Here is a 20,551-nt window from a genome sequence, read left to right as displayed (position 1 = left end):
TATATGTGAACAACTTTAGTAAAGGATTTAGTGAGTTGACTAAGAACAAACTTGATCACAGTGAACTAAGTTGCTTATTTGATGTTCCATTAAATTAGTAGATAGTGATTTTGTTAAATTACTAGGTTTTGTTAAATTATTTGATATAGTAACATTTTATTAAATTATTATACAATTTTGGACAAGTAATTTGCCTTTCTTTTTGGGGGGATAGGGGGTCAAATATCATTCTTTTATTATCAATTCAATCCTTGATTATCTTTTCCTAATTTTTTTGTTTGTTTTCATGTGTTCTTTCTTTGTTTTTTTTTTTAACTTTTTAAAATTTTAGCACAGTTAACTTACAATGCTGTATTAGTTTAAGGTATATAGCAAAGTGATTCAGTTACATGCACACACATACACACATACATTTTTTTTTCAGAATTTTTCCCATTATAGGTTATTACAATACATTGAATGTAGTTCCCTGTACTATGCAGTAGGTCTTTATTGTTCACCTTTTTTATATATAGTGGTGTGTATTTTTAATCCCAAACTCCTAATTTACCCCTCTCCCCTGTATCCTCTTTGGTGACTATAAGTTTGTTTTCTGTGTCTGTGATTTCATTTCTGTTATATAAATAAGTTTATTTATATACATTTTTAGATTCCACCTGTAAGTGATATCACATGCTCCTTGTCTTTTATCTGTCTTACTTCACTTTGTCTGATCATCTCTAGGTCCATCTATGTTGCTCCAAATGGCATCATGTCATTTTTATGACTGAGAAGTATTCTACTCTCTCTGTATGTACAGCATCTTCTTTATCCATTCACCTGTCAGTGGACATTTAAGTTTCTTCTATGTCTTCACTATTGTGAATAGCACTGTAATGAACATTGAGGTGCATGTGTCTTTTCTCCAGATATCTGGCCAGGAGTGGGATGGAAAGATCATATGGCAACTCTAGTTTTAGTTTTAAACTGTTTGTTTCTATACTGTTCTCTGTATGTTCTCCAAAATGTACTAATTTACATTTCCACCAACAATGTAGGAGGTTTTCCTTTAGTCTATGCCATCTCCAAAACTATGTTGAATAAAAGCAAGAGTAGATACCCTTGTATTGTTCCAGATGTTAGACAAAATGCTTTCAGATTTTCACCATTGAGTGTGATGTTAACTATGGGTTTGTCTATATGTTGAGGTAGATTCTGTCTATGAAGAGTTTTTGTCATAAATAGATGTTGTATCTTAGCAAAAGCTCTTTCTGCATCCATTGAGATGACCATATGGCTTTTATCTTTCAATTTGGTAATATTGCCATATCACATTGATTTGCAGATATTAAACAATTCTTTCATCCCTGGGATAAATCCCACCTGGTCATGGAGTATGATCCTTTAAGTGTATTGTTGCATTCAATTTGCTAGTATTTTATTGAAGATTTTTCCATCTATGTTCATCAGTGATATTGGCCTGTAATTTTCTTTGTCGTGTGATATCTTTGGCTGGTTCTCATATCAGGGTGATAGAGTGACCGCATACAATGAGTTTGGAAGTGTTCCTTCCTCTATATTTTTTGATATTTTCCAAAAGATGGGTGTTAACTCTTCTTTAAATGCTTTACCTATGAAGCCATGATAAGCAGCTTTGCCTGGCCCAAGCTGCTAGGAAATTACTGCTTTTGCCCTTGGTCCTGGTGCATGTGAGAGTCTGAGTGTGTCCTTTAAGAGTTACGTCTCTATTTCTCCCAATTCTAGGGAGCTTCTACAACCAAGCCCCACTGGCCTTCAAAGCCAAATGCTCTGGGAGCTCCTCTTCCTGGTCCTGAACCTCCAGGCTGAGAGGGCCTGACATGAAACAGACTCATGCAGTAGAATTTCTGTAATATAATTATTCTCCAGTTTGTAGTTCACCCACCTCAGGCATTTGGGATTTAATCATATCAACAGTCCACCCCTCCTACTGGTCTTGTGGTTCTTTCTTTATGTCTTTAGTTGTGGAAGATCTTTTCTGGTAGGTTTCAGTGTTGTTGTTGTTGTTTTTTTAAACCATGGGTCCTCTACAGATTGCTGTGATTTTGGTGTGCTCGTGGGAGGAGGGAAACTTAGGATCCTTGCCTGTCATCTTGGCTGCTCTCTTGTCTTTCTTTAATAAAACATTTTTTTAGATTTTCTTGGTCTATCCCAGTGGACAAGATACAGAAAAGCTGCAATAAAATGGAAAAGGCTTTTAATTAGCTTGTGGAATTATTACCAGTTGAAACACTGCACAAGTTTAAAATCATTGATCCCATCCTATTCAGTAAGTTTTTAAAAATCATGTTAAAGATGAGTAATAGCTTATTAAATTTTCTTAACACTGATAGAAAAATAGACATATAAGGAAGTAGAATCAAAATTCAAAAATTTCCTCATTGAATATACACATACATGTGTGTATATATATATATATATATATATATATATATATATATATATACATTTTATCATCTTTCTCTTAGAGAATTTGTCTATAGTCCCTTACTTTGTTAATTAAAATACCCAATCTTAGATCAAAATTAGAATTGCTGACTTAATTGAAAACTAAGGCTTTTTCAGTCCCTGGTTTCAGCATGCTCCAGGTATGAAGTCAGCAGTTGAATAAGGAGACCGTGATCACCTTCCTTTTTTCTCATTTAGGCTCTTCCTCTGGTCCTATAAAACGCCTTCCTAACTTCTGTTTTTGGCCCTTTCAGGTTTGGCAACTTGAAAAGGAAAGAGAAGAAGAGAAAAAAAGAAGAATCCTCCTGACGTAGTAAGTACAGTCTGCATTGTCCTGCATTGTTTGACACTGACTTATTTTTCCATGATTATTTTGCCATAGATAGGTCAGGAGACTCCATGCCCTCAGCAAAAGGAATCTCTCTTCTGCTGTTCACTAAACAAGGATCAAGAGTTTCTATTTTGTTACTTTTTCCATTATTTCTTGTATCCTGGTGATACCATCATTTTATTTCTGCTAAGGTTTTATGCCTCCCTGTGAAATCCCCTTAGACAAGACCTGACAAATATAACTTTTCTCTTATATGAATGGCTCACAGCAACTCCATGAGAAGCATTTATAATCCCTGTTGGGAGAATTTTTTAAGTTTATGCACCCCCATCTCCACACAGTTACTGCTCTTTTGCTCCATGATGAAAGCAGCTAGCACATACATCTTTAACTCACTAGACCTCCCAGATAGGAATAAAATACTAATTTACTATGTCAGTACAGGAACACATGTAAACACTTCAAGAATCCCTTTAAACCCTCTGTCCTTAGGATGGATCCCCTCTTTCTTCTCTCAGTTTCAACTCCAATTCTTCAATAACCTTGATATTATCAAGTGGGAGTCATCTTTGACTTCTCCTTTCTCAGTGTTTACTAGCATATGTTTATGTTAATGATATTCTGTTAATTTTTCTAGATTTGAACTACTTTTCCTCCTTTCTACAGCTCCTCAAATCATCCAAACTATCACTCTCTCCTACTAAGATCTCCTAGCACCAACTCAAAATGCTGACAGTTTCTTCCCATCTCCTTTTCCTGTTTTATTTTTCTTTATACATATTCTCCACCTGTTTTTCTCTTGTCACTAGGATATAAGCCCCATGATATCAGGAGCTTTATTTCACAGATTTCAACTACTTAATAGTGCCTGGTGGATAGTTGGTCTTCAGTAACTATTTGTTGAGTAAATAACTGAAGCAATTTTAATTATCAAAAGTTGTTATAACTTTCTTGGTCATTTTGATTAGTTTTTTTAATGTCAAATAGTCTTATTCTTGTAAAACTCTAATAAGTCAATTTGGTCAACTCTGGCTGATACAAATGTGTCCATTTAAAGTAAAATAAATCCTTGCAGGTGTTCCATTATTTTAGTGTAAACATTATGAAAGAGATTGTATTAAGTGATATCTAATTACCCGGGTGGTTTGTGGTGTTTCTGAGAGACAGATTTCTTTACATGTATGGTTTGCAGTAATTTCCATAAATGTTAGCGACTGCTGTTCTTTTTAGTATATCTTTTCACTCTGTTTAAAATCTGTTACTAAGGTGTAACAAATATTAGCATGATAAAATATCCTCCTATCTGCTCAGTCTTACTAGTTAGTCATGGTATTTTTCTTACAGTGTCTAAAAAGGTCTTAGAAAATCTGTTGTGTTTCATGTTTGAAAATCTATTTCTTCATGAGCTGGTGGAGGGCAAATGGTTGCATAAAGAAGCAGTGAAACTAGGAGAATGATGTTATCCTTCGGCTGTAGTTCCAACTTCAGATAAATATATGGAGGAATTCAAAGTAGGCTTGGGTTTATTTCTGAAGGAGAGGCACTAGTAGTACAGACTCTTACACTAAAGAGAACAGTGGCGCAGCCGTGCATTGGTTTCTTTAGCTGTGCTTACCATGGCACTTTGTGTTTCTGCCCGGAAGACCATTTCCCATGTCTGACTCTCCTCCCACACCGTGAGTTTCTCAGTTATAGACTCATTTGTTTCACCATCAAAATGACGAGGCCATAGAAGCCTTCATGTTAACCTTTGTAATTAAATTTACTTGTATATTTCTTATAAATGATTTATACTTTTTAAAACTTGCCGTGATGATTTTGAAAAATCATTTAGGGACTGTCTTTTTGGAATTATCTTGTATAATATTTTGCTGCCCTAAAAATGAAGGCATTTTTATTTTATCCTTTTTTTTGCTTGTGTAATTTTTAATACTAGGCATTAATTATTTTTGTAATTTCAAATACATTTTTAAAAAGTCTAAACATCATTATTGCTTCATTGTCTTAGTATTTCTTCCTAAATGGCTTTACACAGCAAATATTTACTGAGTGCCTGCTAGGTCTAAGGGCTTCCCTGATGTTTCAGATGGTAAAGAATCTGCTAGCAAAGAAGGAGACTCATGACTACGCACTCTAGTATTCTTGCCTGGAGAATCCCAGACAGAGGAGTCCAGCAGGCTACAGTCCACAGAGTCACAAAAAGTCCATGGGGTCACAAAGATATAACTGCGTGACTAACACTTTTTCACTTTGGCAGGCGGAAGTCCTATATTATATACTTTGAGAAGTACCTGTGTGCTTAGTTGCTCAGTTGTGTCCCACTCTTTGCAGCCCTTTGGACTGTACCCTGTCAGATTCCTCCGTCCATGAGATTGTTCAGGCAAGAATACTGAAGTGGGCTACCATTTCCTTGTCCAGGCGCTCTTCCCCATCCAGGGATCAAACCTGAGTCTCCTGCATTGCAGGTGGATTTTCTACTGGTTGAGCCATCACGGAAATCCTTGAGAAGTACTAAAGAAAAATATATATATGTGTGTGTCTCTGTATCTATATATATATGCTATCTTTAGCTGAACCTCTGAAAATGTAGTCTGGAATTCATCTAGAAGATGTTTGCGTGAGTGTACGAGGGGGATGGTTGAAGAGATAAAAAAGCTATTCAGACCTTTTTATAACTTTTCTCATGGTAGAAATAGTGAACTGCTCCCCCCCCCATATGAGCTTCTGTGACACTTATGTTATTTGGCATGTTGATGAACAAGTCCCTTTATATTTGTAGAATAAAACAGAATGAAAATGCCAAAATGATTTCCAGGCAAAAGGATTCAAACAGGGGATTTGTAGATATTGCTTATAGATGTGTGCCAGTCTCTAAAACTGGCAGATACCTTGGCATACTTTGCTTAAAAATAATACATAATAGTCACAATCTGCTTATTCCATCTGTTGCCTGTGAGAGAAAAATCCATTACACATACTGACCAGGATTATCAGGCTACATGTTGAGGATTTTCTGATGCTTTGCCATGATGTTAAGAAATGTAAAACAAATCAGGCTGAAAGAAAATGTGCTTAATTAGAACTAATGTGGTGGGCATCAAGTCTGAGATGTTTTTAAAATGGGCCCTCAAGTGTAGCTTGAAATGAATAATAAGAATGGGAAAGACTCCCATGGACCATTGAGTGTTAAAAGCAAGGTTGAAACGAGTAAACAACTTATATGATTGAAACACCTAACAAAGATGATGTTTTGGGGCTCAGTAATTTGAATTAATAACAGAAGAGAATAATTTTGGAGGAGAAGATATTAGAATGCCAAAGAGTGAGATTAGATAAATTTAGTCTGGGTATTTATTTGGATTTGAAGATTCAGAAAGCAGGGCAAAATCTTAAAAATGCCAATAAAGAAGGGCCAGTTAAACTGATCTTATAAACTGACTAAAACCATTTCAAATTAAGGGAGTTAATTCTTACATCATGCTTCACTTTAAAACTGGCTGCCTATGAAAAAGAGCACAGTTTTAAATAGCACATCAGTAAAGCTTTGGTCAAAGGGGACTCTCAGACAGTTCACCTTCTTCGTTCTGGAAGTTTATTTACTATGCTCACTGATACTGCAACTTCTTCAGAAAAATATCATATCTTTGTGCCCATGGTAGATCAATTTGAAGTATTTAGTGTATTTTTTTTTTTATCTGAAGAGAAAACAACCCTTTTTTCCTGACCTTCTCAAATACATTTTCTTCTTTGTTAAAAGTCTAAAGGCAACAGAATTTGAAGCACAACAAATTGAGAACCTGCCCTGAAATCCCACTATAATACATTATGGTTTTAATATAGATAGATGTTTCCATGAATCTGGAGCTTTCTTATTTTTATTTTTGCTTTTTTGTTTGTTTGCTTTTGATTCCTTTGCTCTTTTCCAATTTTATATATGTATATGTATTTATTTATATATGTATAAAATGATTCTCATATTTAAAAGCATTTCTGTTAATGAATCTTTTTTCATTGCACTTATTTTCTGTCAGTCATTTAAATTTTAAAATGAAATAATTTGTAATTTTGATTAGGTAGGACAATAGGTCAATTGCAAAATTATACATTCTTTATTTGAGTATAAATCTTAATATTTGTGGGATCACATTGTTCTGTATTTTTTAACATTAAGTTTTATACAGTGTAATATATTTATATATATGTTCAATTCTATAGTGTACTTTAAATTTAAAAAAATGCCTTTTAATGTTTCTAAGCATATTGGTCACTTTTGTTTTCTACTAATCATTTACAATTGCTTTGAACTATTAGCTATAATTCTTTTTTAAAAAAAGTAAGATACTTAAATGAATGAGAAAAAGCACGTATAAAGTATGAGATGGAATACCCACTATTTAAACCAATGATAATCCCAGATTGTACAACTTCTATGTTAGTATCTGATTGCTACTGTAACAAATTACAATTAATTTAGTGTCTTAAAACATCACATTTATCTTAAAGCTCTGGAAGTCAGAGGTCCTAATGAGTGAAATGGAGGGCAGCATCAAGGTGTTGGTAGAAGGCATTCTTTCTGGAAGCTGTGGGGAGGGAAATCCCTTTCATTGCCCTTTTCAGTTTTTAGAAGTTACCCATCCTTAGCTTTTACCCCTCTTCCAACAAATTATAACATCCCAATCTCTGTTTATGTAGTAACTTCTTTTTCTCTGACCCTGACCTTCCTCCATTCCTCTTATAAAAACCCCTGTGATTACCTTGGACCCACCTGAATAATCCAATATAATCTCTGTCTCAAGATCCTTTAATTTAATCACATTTACAAAGCCCCCTTTACCATATAAGGTAATATATTTACAAGTTCTGGTGATTAGCCATACACATATTTGAAAGTTCATTATTCTAAAATATTTAGTAACTTAAAAACTTGGCAATAGTGAACAATCAGCTTCTAGATTCAGGTTGTACAAAACTAATTTCAGAGTCTGTCTGTTGAGCTCACTATATCTTATTAAGTCTATTTGACTCACCTCTTTGAATGGCCTTGTAGTAGTAATTCTCTTTGGCTTTTTGTATTTTGGGGGTCATGATGCATGATGGCTCCTGGAGAAGGAAATGGCAACCCACTCCTGGAGAAGGAAATGGCAACCCACTCCAGTATTCTTGCCTGGAGAATCCCACGGACAGAAGAGCCTGGCGAGCCCCAGTGAATGAGGCCACAAAGAATCAGACACGACTGATCTACTAACACTTCAACACATGCCTGATGGTTAAGCTGACAAGAAGAGACAGATGCTGTCACCAGACTGTAAACATGCAAATAAATGTCACAATTTAAATATGGAGGCACAGTTATGAATTTATTTAATTGTGGCCCGGAGAACTCCAGAGGACCCTCAGTGTCCACCTGGTCCTTAGCTCATTCACTGTGTTCCTGATTCAGTATCTCTCCCTGTTTGATCTCTCATAGTGTGAATCTGTCTTTTTATCTCTGATCCCCTGATTACTAGTCTCACACAGAAAGCTAAGTATCTCTTGCAGATTCCTATAAAAAAAACTGCCTTCACTGACGTAACTTGGAAGGGACAGTCATGAGCCACAGTTGGTCCTAAGGATTATGTTTGCACACCGTCACTTTAGTCACAGAATATTTCAGGCCTGCCCTACAGATGCTGTTGCACCTGACCCCCTTAGAGAGAAAGGCCCACCACTGACAGTGAAGGACAAACAGCAAAAACTTTTGACAGCCCGTGTCCAAGGTACATTCTGAATGACAAGTACAGCACCAGTTTATTTCAGTTATTCTTGCCTTTCCAGAAAGTCCATAGTTGTTGAGGAAGCCCTGCAAAGCCACAAAGAGAGAAGAGTTCAAATCCTATAAGGATATAAAGTCTATATACCTCCTGGAATAATCAGGAGTGATTATTTTAATTTACAAATTCATGGAGTATGTTCACAGGCAGGTACAAGTTGAGAATGATGGAAGTCTGTACAATATGGGGAAAGGGAGCTGTTATTTAAAAAGATGAATACAAAACACTTTAGCAAATTTTGCAAAAATATATGATCATATCCAATACCGATAGAGCCTAAGAAGGAGTTGACAGAAAATGAGCTGTCTGAAAGTCGATTCACCCCTGGGTATTTATCTCCCATTCACATAAAATCAGCACCTTGCTTGCTCAGTGTATGTGTGCTGTGTGTGCCAAGTCGCTCCAGTCACGTCCAGCTCTTTGCAATCCTATGGACTATAACCCACCAGGCTCCTCTGTACATGGGATTCTCCAGGCAAGAATACTGGAGTGGGTTGTCATGTCTTCCTCCATTCAGTATATAGTAAAAATGAATAACTCTTTACCAACCTTCTATTATCTCCCTCCACCCCCCGGCTTTTTTTAGAGATTCCAACCATTACACCAGCCTTATACTACTGCCTAAGGACACTATCCCTTCATATTGCTATGAGCAGCAAAAACAGATGCTTCTCTGCTCTTATCCCCCAAAATATACAAGCCAAGATAATTGTCAGCACCTCACCCAGAGAAATAAGCAAAAGGTGATTTCTTTAGAAACTAACATAGCCAGTGTTCAAGATAAATATCAACCACCACTCCCTAGCTAATGCCTACAATGTGTAATTTCATGCTGACCCCAGAGTCATAGTTACTGATCAGGAGCACTTTCAATTTCTGGGTTTCTGTAATAATTGATTATTCTGCCTTTTCATCCTGCTCAAGAATTGACCATATGTAAAGATCGTATGAAGATTAATGCAACATTAACACTTTAATGTAATATGTTTTAAAGCAACCAATTTAGTATGTGTTTAACTATATAAATGAAGAAACTATTATATCACTTAATATTTTCAAATCAATCAATGGCTTGTATGTTTTCACATCACTCCTATGTAACAAGCATAATTTTGAATATGCAGTTGTGCTTGTGAGATAAAAAAGAAATTCTTAAGGGCAAAAGAAAATTAAACAAACAGGAAAACATGGTTACTGTTTTAATTCTATGTGTTTTTATGTTTAAAATGGCTTAGATAAGTTTAAAGTTAAAAGCAGCTGGGAAGGAATTGGTAGTTTTAGGGACAGAGAACTTTTTTCCCTGAATCTGTAATTTAGGAAAGAGATTTCTGGTTTCTTTTAGGCCTTAATTTCTCCTCTTTAATCCTCCTTACTTTATAATCCTGAAGGTCTTTAAATGTAGTAATGTTCATCACTCCTTGATTGCAGTTCTGTGATTACTTTGTGAAAGTAGAAGCCTCATTCCATTTACAAGGCAATGGGGGATAGAGGAAGGTATCTCTGTTAAGTAAGAAAGAAAAAACAAGACAAAGTAGCTTCCTATACAGTTCTCCACTCGTGCTATAAAGCCTTGCAGAAGCAAATAACAGAGATAACAATGTCTAGTGCACATGATCTGCAAGGACATCGAGTTAAAACCTGGGGATATAATTAAACTCTTAACATACTGTTAGCTTATCTGAACAATGGGAATAAAAATACTTGAATTACCTAACTCATAAAGTTGCTTTTAATATACTACCTTGAAAGGTTTTTTTTTATTTTGTCCATGATATCATAGATTTACCAAGTATAAGGCAAAAAGATAATATTTTCACTTTAGAAACACATTTTCATTTAGAAATGTTCTTATCCAAATGAATGTTGTATCTATTCTTAGTGATCTTCCAAATTTGGTGTGGAAAAAGTTCATCTAAGACCAGTTTTAAATGCTTGTCCTTCAAGTACTTTCAACTGAGACTGAAAAACATATCCATGTATCTTTTTCAAAAATATACTGACTCATTTTATGGGATATTTCTGAAAGAAAATGTATCTTAGGAATAAAATGTTTATATTAATTGAAAAGATTAAAACCTTTATTCTAATTATTTGATTTTTTTTTATATAAAAATTTAGCAACTAGGACTCTGGCATGCTTAGATTATAATCCTGTCTTGCAAAATGGGGTGAAATATGGAGTTGTATAAAGGACAAATATAACTATCCTTAAGGTCAGGGATCCCCAACCTCCAGGATCTAATGCCCAGTAATCTGAGATGGAACTAATGTAATAACATGAGAAATAAAGTCCACAAGAAATGTAATGCCCTTGAATTATCCTGAAAGAATCCTCTCCTTGTCTTCCCCACCCTCATTCCTCATTCCATTCCTCCATGGAACCATTTCCTGATGCCAAAAAGTATGGGGACAACTGCTTAAGGTCATTAGCTCTGAAATCTTTTGGAAAATTATTGTGCCCTCAGTAAAATGAATAAAGAATATCTTTGTTATCTCATCGGCTGTAATTGATAATTTTATAGCTAACAACCACTTTTTTTTTAACTTGAATAAAATCATACTAATGCTTATTTCTGTAAGTCTTATAGAGGTAGTATGCAATCAGATATAAATATATAAGTTGCCTGATATAGGTAAGACACTGTACAACTTTAATACCTTTAATCCTTTATTATCATATAGGGATAAAGTAAATACATCTAAGGATCACAATAGGATATGTATATTTTGCTTTATATGTGTTTTATCTCCCTACAGTTTAGGTTAATTAATTAATTTAATTAATTAATTAAAACTTGAATTATTTCAGATCTTGAAAGATTAGATAGTGTGATTGTAGGTAGTTTATTTAGCTTCAGATGTCTTCTATAAATTGGATACTAGCAGTTTCCACATTAAAACTGTGCACATGATTTTTTTAATTATTATTATCATCTGCCAATTGGTGATAAGTGGTAAACAAAAGAATAGCGACTGTTTTGTAACCCATTCTGCCTCCCAAGGGGGCACCAGGAATAAAAGAAGAGATAGGAAAAGATCAACCTCCCTGTTAACATACCTATCAAATCCAGATGACATTGACCAGTAGAAACACAATTTGAAATTCGTGATCTATGGACTGATTTAAGTAGGGTACCTCTTGTTAGTCAAGGTTATAAATGGTTCAGTTCAGTTCAGTCACTCAGTTGTGTCCGAGTCTTTGCGACCCCATGAATGGCAGCTCGCTAGGCCTCCCTGTCCATCACCAACTCCCGAAATTCACTCAAACTCATGTCCATCGAGTCGGTGATGCCATCCAGCCATCTCATCCTCTGTCTTCCCCTTCTCCTCCTGCCCCCAATCCCTTCCAGCATCAGGGTCTTTTCCAATGAGTCAACTCTTCGCATGAGGTGGCCAAAGTAAGAGGTTCAGCTTTAGCATCCGTCCTTCCAATGAACAGCCAGGACTGATCTTCTTTAGAATGGACTGGCTGGACCTCCTTGCAGTCCAAAGGACTCTCAAGAGTCTTCTCCAACACTACAGTTCAAAAGCATCAATTCTTCAGTGCTCAGCTTCTTCACAGTCCAACTCTCACATCCATACATGACCACTGGAAAAACCATAGCCTTGACTAGATGGACCTTTGTTGGCAAAGTAATGTCTCTGCTTTTGAATATGCTATCTAGGTTGGTCATAACTTTCCTTCCAAGGAGCAAGCATCTTTTAATTTCATGGTAAACAAACTTAAATTTTAAGCATTTATGGGACATGATTCACTGAGAGATGTTTGTCTCAGCTTTATAATTATCAGAGTATATAATGGACGTACTTTATAAATTAATTAGCTTTCTTTTTGGAAATTATTCCCTGCTTACAATGTTTGGAGATTTTGTCTGTTAACTCTGGACCAGGATGTGTCCCAGTATGGCAAGAAAGATTGTGGAGATATGGTGTTCTCAGATTTCTTTGTATTTTATTGGGTAATTTGTGGGTTTTGAGTCTTTGCTTAATCTATATTGAATTATCCATTTTGCCTGATACTATATTATCTTTTTTTCCCCATATATGTTTAACTCTATCCAGCTATTTCACCATGAATAAAAATGGGTATCTAATATGAAATGAGCTTCCCAGGTGGCTTGGTGGTAAAGAATTGCCTGCTAATGCAGGAGACATGGGTTCACCCCCTGAGATGGGAATATCCCCTGGAGAGGGAAATGACAACCCACTTCAGTATTCTTATCTGGGAAATCCCATGGGCTGAGGAGTCTGGTGGGCTAGAGTCCATGGAGTCGCAAAGAGTTAGACATGACTTGACTACTAAAAAACAACAACAATATGAAACACATCTGCTTTTCTCTCCCTATAGATATCTATTTAGTAATATTTCATTCTTTCTGACCTACCACAGGTCATTTATTCAACCTAAAATTTGAGTCAGTCATGGTATTGGGAATGGAAGCTATAATGGCAAAGAATACAGATTTTTTTGCCTGACAGCATGGGATTATGGTCTAGTAAGCAAAACATGTACTAATGTAATGTAATAATTCTTAAAGTGTCTCCAATTTCGCTATGCTGTAACCTAATATATGGATTTAGGAACATTTGATTAGTGAAGTGTCATCTAGAACAAGACCTAAATATTAGACAGAGTGGAGAGGAAGATGAAAAAGATGCTTACAGACAAAGAGAGAAGCCCGAATGAAAGCCCTGAGAACAGCACATAAGGACTGAAGGCAGGTCACATGGCTAAAGCATTGGGCCTGATAGGGTGAATAAGAGGAGGGCTAGACTAGAGCTAGGTAATGGAAGGCTATGCATGCCCTCTGAAAGGGCTATGGCCTTTAACCTCAGAAAGATAGAACACCATGGAAGAGAGTTTGCCTTGTTTTAGATTAAACATCACCATCTTTCTCCCCCGCCCCCCAGATTCAGTGTTACCTGTGTTTTATGCTAATTCTCTCCTATCCTGTTCAAGATTAGTCATCTCTTATCTTCAAATCCTGTTTACCTGTCACCAACTTCCCCTTCCCAATATTCCCAGGCAGAGCTAGACTGTAGAATTGTTTTTCTTTTTTTGCATTATTGTTTTTACAAACCATTTGCTGAGTGCCAAGTGTCATATCAACATTGAATGTATTGCTTAATTGTCTTCTGTGATGAAAACTTCAGCTTATTGTAATGAGTTACTTACTCCAGAGGGTTATCAAGATACAACAACATGATTCTTCCTTTAGCAAATGTCTACTAGGTAACTGCTGCTGCTGCTAAGTCACTTCAGTCATGTTTGACTCTGTGCGACCCCAGAGATGGCAGCCCACTAGGATCTCCCGTCCCTGGGATTCTCCAGGCAAGAACACTGGAGTGGGTTGCCATTTCCTTCTCCAATGCATGAAAGTGAAAAGTGAAAGTGAAGTCGCTCAGTCGTGTCCTACTCCTAGTGACCCCATGGACTGCAGCCCACTAGGCCCTTCGTTCATGGGATTTTCCAGGCAAGAGTACTGGAGTGGGTTGCCATTGCCTTCTCAGTACTGGGTAACTATTAGGTGTGAAATTGGGAAATATGGATGAGGTAAAAAAAACAGACAAGGTCAGTGACCCTCAAAATACTTAAAAGTGATGGTGGCTCAGGTTGAAGAGAAGGAATACAGATAAGAAAGCAAGTAAATATATGCTAACTGCACATGAAAATATCTATAGGAAAAAGTGATTTTAAGCTATAAAGTAGTTTAAATTTGTACATTAATTTGTTCATGAATTAAAAAATTATAGAGATGGCATCTGCTTTGTGAGTTTAGTATGTTCAGTAGGAAACATCAATAAGAGAGGATCTTGATCTTAAAGAGTTTACATTCTCAGGGGGCAAATAAATGAACTGATAAACTGCTTTACAATGAGAAAGGTGATATAACAGAGGAGAGAGGAAACCACTGGAGGGGAGACTCAATATACTTAAGGCAGTAGAGAAAAGACTTCATAGAGAAGATAAATCTAGGGAGATGAATTTTAAATTAAAATGCGTAAAATGCTATGAAAGATGAAGTTCAGCCTTTAATAACTGAAAGATTAGCATGAGTGTATGGACAAATGAGGAAGAGTTTGGCATGTGATCCAGTGAGACTGGTTCAGTGGCTGGGACACAGAACAGAAGAGAAATATTCAGGAGCTCACATTGCCCTATAATCCAAATTAATGTTATTAGTATTAAATTTTGTCAGGATTGAGGCATTAGCCTTGAATCAGCTATTCAGCTCAGCTAGATTATCAAATAAATAAATTAAATAAGTTTATAGTATAATTAGCTATTTATCCCATTACCTTTCATAGTGAAATCAAGCCAACAACTAATTAAATAGGATTAGTCTTTTCAGGGAAGACAGAACCACATTTTTCTTTCTCTTTGGAATTAATGAAACTTTCCATTCAGCAATATGCATTTCATCACCAAACTCAAATTCCCACTGGGCTGCAAGACATCAGTATTTGAATATTTATGATGATGTTGAATTATAGCCAGTGATTGTGTTTTCTGTCATAAAAGTAACAGTAAGAACAACCATTTCTTATGTATTATGAGTTTGCTGCCTGCTACCAGAACCCTTAGGGAAAAAATTCCATTAAAGGAAATCAAATTAATAAACGTGTGTCTAGCCACACCATCACAGTCATCATTTTAAAATTACATTATCATTCACTTTCTTTGATAGAAATGTAGTTATTGTTATAGATCATCATCACAAAATCAATGTTTTGAGCTTCAAAAATATATGTCTCATTTGCTAGCAGGAGCCTGGTGTTACTTCAGTGTATTAGTATGAAAATATATCCATGAATATTCATTCATGAGCATCAGCTTCTCAATTTAGATAGTTAGCTTTTTAGTATAGTTTCTTTCATTTTACTTGGCCACTATCCATTATTACTTTACATTTACACAGCTGCTTTTCTCTAAGGAATCTAAAGTACTGTATTTTAATTGTCCAAAAGAAATGGTGTCAGAGTAGAGGAAAGGGAGGTAGAAAAATGTGTTTCCTGATTGTCTCAGGGAATTGGGAGACACTTAATTTTAATTCTGGCTTTAAGCCCAGACAGTGAGGCTGTGTCTACAGAAGTGAGGTTATATGTGAGACTTCTAATTTTGCATGTATGTAGATTCCTGTTTCAAGAAATCCACAAAATTATTCTACCTAAGCCAGTAGTTCTCAACCTGGAACAATGTTCCTCTTCTCTCCATCCACCCCACTTAGCGAAATTGGGTGATGTCTAAAGAGATTGCTAGGTTGGGGAGGAGTTATACTGTTATCCTGTGGATAGAGGTCAAGGATACTGCTAAAATCCTGCAATGCACAGAACAGCCCCCCACACAAAGAATTATCCATCCAAAATTTCAGTACTGCTGAGATCAGAAATCTTGATAAGCCTTAATATTATAAGCAAACTCAATTTCTTTTTTACTTATTGAAGAAGTCTAATACCAAATAATCATGGCAGGTGCCAAATGTAATGCTTATTTTACTGAAATATCATTTGTAATAGGGAGAATTTCTATGTGTGGTATAACTTGTATCCTTAATTCATCTCTAATAATTCCTGCTATGTATCTAAAGTAATAAAGGAACTCTCTTCTGATTCTAACTTTATCTGGAGTGTCTGAAACCCTCCCTACTTTTTTGTGGAGTCAAGTCACCTTCTGACCCAGTGTTCCCAAGTCAACCCATACAAATACTAGCAGGGCCTATTATTTCAAGTAAAGGAGATTAACTCTAATCATTGTCATTCTTCTCCCCCCAAAGGAATCCAGTGCCTTCCTTAAAATATCCAAGAACAGGGAGTGCACTAGAACTGAAGTTTTTATAGGAAAGAATATATTAGCCCAGACATATACACAAAGTAACCATTTAAATATAGAACTTTATTTTCAATTTTCACTTTTAGAAGTTTGTTAAAAAATGGGAAGAAATGTTGTATTGTTTGTAACATTTGGATATAGTATATGTATATAAGATAGTTTAAGCTTTTGTCTCATCACTTTCGAATTTTTTTCACGCAATATATTAATACTGTATACTGCAAATATAAGTTTATGGATGGCTAAGTGTTCTTGCCTGGAAAATCCCATGGACAGAGGAGCCTGGTAGGGTATAGTCCGTGGGGTCGCAAAGAGTTGGACATGACTGAATGACTTCACTTTCACTTTCTAGACTAATAGGTAATTCTGATTGACATTATTTTCCCTGCAAAGATAAGCTTTTTAAAAAAAAAAAAAAAACTCATTAAGCATATAGCCTGTGACTCCTTCTAGAATGTGTCCCTCCACCTCAAGAGACATATTAATTCCTTAAGCAAATAGGATTCCTGTAGATGCATCCAACCAAGCTATGAACATATCCAGACTGGTTGATATCTCAGAGGGTTGCATAGTTTAGAATTAGTCTAGGATTTATATAACTATATAAGATTCAAAAGGAAAAAAAAAAAAAAAAACTGTATCATTTCAGAAGTAAAACTAAAAATAAAGAGAGCAGCTTGCAAGCAATTTCTAATCATCCATAAGTAAAACATCTGGCTCAAATGTGGCCAGTTTTTTCTACTTATTTAGTTCTTACACACATACTTCAGTCATCTTTTCTTATGTGCTGATTTTTTAGAAGCATAAAAGTTAGAACTATTTATGTTCATTTGATCATTTTGCATACCCATGTGTTATGGACTGAATTGCATTTCCCCCAGATTCATATTTTGAAGTCCTCACCCCAGTGTGTCTGTATTTGGAGATAGGATCTCTACGGATAAAGGACATAGCCTAGTTTCCTGTATCTCCTAGCACCATATCATCATTGGTGGTTTAGTCACTAAGTCGTGTTTGACTCTTGTGACCCCATGGAGTGTAGCCTGCCAGGTTCCTCTGTCCGTGGGATTCTCCAGGCAAGGATACTGGGGTGGGTTGCCATTTCCTTCTCTAGGGGATCTTCCTGACCCAGGGATCGAACCCGGGTCTCCTGCATTGCAGGCAGACTCTTTACTGAATGAGCTACAAAGAAAGATAAAGCATTAGGTGATAAAGCATTAGGTGACAATTATTTTTTGAGTGAAGGATATTTTCTTGAATGCAAATAACTCTTTGCCATGACATTTCTATCATCCTTTTGCCATGGTTTTAAAATACCAAGTTGATCTAATAACAGGAGTATGGCATGTAATTTCCATGGGTATAGTTTTATTTATCTCATACATTTATCTAAATTGGTTTGCTCAATCAACCTTAGGTACACTTTGCAATGTTTAAGGGTTTTATAAGGTTTTAGACAATTAACATCTTGCAATACTATTGGTTTCTGATAGAAATGTCTTCAATGACTTAATGATATCTGAGTGACTGCTTACATTTCTAATTACATATTTTTTGGTGTATATAGGTAGATCAGTGGTTAAAAACTAATTTATTCATCTAATTATTTCTTTTAAAAAGGAATATTCTGTTGGGAAGCTATGGAGCATACATGCATAGATCTCCATTATCTTCCTCTAGTAGGGCGTCTCTCACTAATGAGTAAATTAAGCTTGAGCTTTTGGACTGTAGCCCTATATTGCTCTATGATAAGGCCAATTTGCTTTTTTTGTGAGCAAAAAAAGTGAATGAGCTGCTGTAAAGTTCCTTAAGTGCAGAGAAAATGACCTTTGCTATTCAGGTTGGGAAAGAACAAAAGCAAGGGATGAAATAGGAAGGAGAATGAAAAATAATCCCTCCTACTGAGATGCCTATAGCAACTGATGAGGCAGTATTGCTAATGAGCTCCTTAGAGATGGCCCAACTGAAGCATATTAAAAATCTAGCGAGAAAAAACCGATCTTATGTCTTCAGCTAGAATTTCATTAAACCTTTCTGACAAGATGTGACAAATAGTGCTCTATTTGTGGTTGCACAGACTTCAACCTCCCCAAGCTTGGACAGCAGGAAGAGTAATAGAGCAATGATCATAATAGCTACCATCAATTAAATGGCTCCTAGATGCCAGGTACTGTACCAGGCATTTTGTGGCATCATTACAGTAAATATTTTCATTACCTCTGGGAGTCAGAATTATACTTCTATTATAATGATTTTTTTTTAAAGGCAAAAAAAAAAAAAGAAGAGAGAGAGAGAGAAGTTACTTGCTCTAAGGTACACTTAGGTAGAAATGCTAAAATTTGAATTACATATATCTGAAGTGCTTTCTAACTAGGAGTTTAATACAGTCAGGATACATTTATTGAGCACAAACTATAATTGAGGCTCCAGTTGTACAATTCTGAATAAGTTGAAAAATGTGCTCTCCCCAAACAACTCTAGAGCAAAGCTTATTTCTTAAAAACTGAGAAGTTTATATTTTAAGGACAAAGCTTCTGGTCCTCCCCAAATTATGAGAAAACTGAGGAATTCCTTGTGTCTGAAAAATTATACAGCTGACATTTGAACAACCTGAGTTTGAACTGTGTCAGTCCACTTATATGCAAATTTTTTTTCTCAGTAAATATTTTGGATAAATTTTTGGAGATGTATAATAATTTGAGAAAACTCACATATACCACAGATATACCAGATAGACCACATAACCTAGAAGTATCAGAGAAAAAGAAAGTTTATGTATGTCATGAATGCATAAAATAGATGAAATTACTAGACTATTTTATTATATACTATAAAATATACACACATCTATTATAAAAAGTTAAAATTTGTTAACACCTATACAAATGCTAATATGAAGGCATTTGCAGTAGTGAGATGTAAACAAATTCAGAGATGCATTAAATCATAACTGCATAAAATTAACTGTGCTGCTGCTGCTGTTGCTAAGTCACGTCAGTCGTGTCGGATTCTGTGCGACCCCATAGACAGAAGCCCACCAGGCTCCTCTGTCCCTGGGATTTTCCAGGCAAGAACACTGGAGTGGGTTGCCATTTCCTTCTCCAATGCATGAAAGTGAAAAGTGAAAGTGAAGTCGCTCAGTAGTGTCCAACTCTTAGCGGCCCCATGGACTGTAGTCTAGCAGGCTCCTCTGTCCATGGGATTTTCCAGGCAAGAGTACTGAAGTGGGGTGCCATCACCTTCTCCGAAAATTAACTGTAGTACACGCTAAAGAAAGTGAAAGTTAAAAGTGAAAGTTAAGTCGCTCAGTCGTGTCCAACTCTTTCCGACCCCATGGACTATAGCCCGCCAGGCTTCTCTGTCCATGGGATTCTCCATGCAAGAATACTGGAGTAGGTTGCCATTTCTTTCTCCAGGGGATCTTCCCACACAGGGATCAAACCCAGGTCTCCCGCATTGCGGGCAGACGCTTTAACCTCTGAGCCACCAGTACACGCTAATCAGTTCAGTTCAGTTGCTCAGTCCTGTCCGACTCTTTGTGACCCCATGAATTGCAGCACGTCAGGCCTCCCTGTCCATCACCAACTCCCAGAGTTCACCCAGACTCACATCCATCAAGTCAGTGATGCCATCCAGCCATCTCATCCTCTGTCGTCCCCTTCTCCTCCTGCCCCCAATCCCTCCCAGCATCAGAGTCTTTTCCAATGAGTCAACTCTTCACATGAGGTGGCCAAAGTACTGGAGTTTCAGCTTGAGCATCATTCCTTCCAAAGAAATCCCAGGGCTGATCTCCTTCAGAATGGACTGGTTGGATCTCCTTGCAGTCCAAGGGACTCTCAAGAGTCTTTTCCAACACCACAGTTCAAAAGCATCAGTTCTTCGGTGCTCAGCCTTCTTCACAGTCCAACTCTCACATCCATACATGATCACAGGAAAAACCATAGCCTTGACTAGACGAACCTTTGTTGGCAAAGTAATGTCTCTGCTTTTGAATATGCTACCTGGGTTAGTCATAACTTTCCTTCCAAGGAGTAAGCGTCTTTTAATTTCATGGCTGCAGTCACCATCTGCAGTGATTTTGGAGCCCCAAAAAATAAAGTCTGACACTGTTTC

Source organism: Bos taurus, chromosome 5, assembly GCF_002263795.3.
Source record: "Bos taurus isolate L1 Dominette 01449 registration number 42190680 breed Hereford chromosome 5, ARS-UCD2.0, whole genome shotgun sequence".
In the NCBI taxonomy this organism is placed as follows: domain Eukaryota; kingdom Metazoa; phylum Chordata; class Mammalia; order Artiodactyla; family Bovidae; genus Bos; species Bos taurus.
This window is presented reverse-complemented; position numbering follows the sequence as displayed.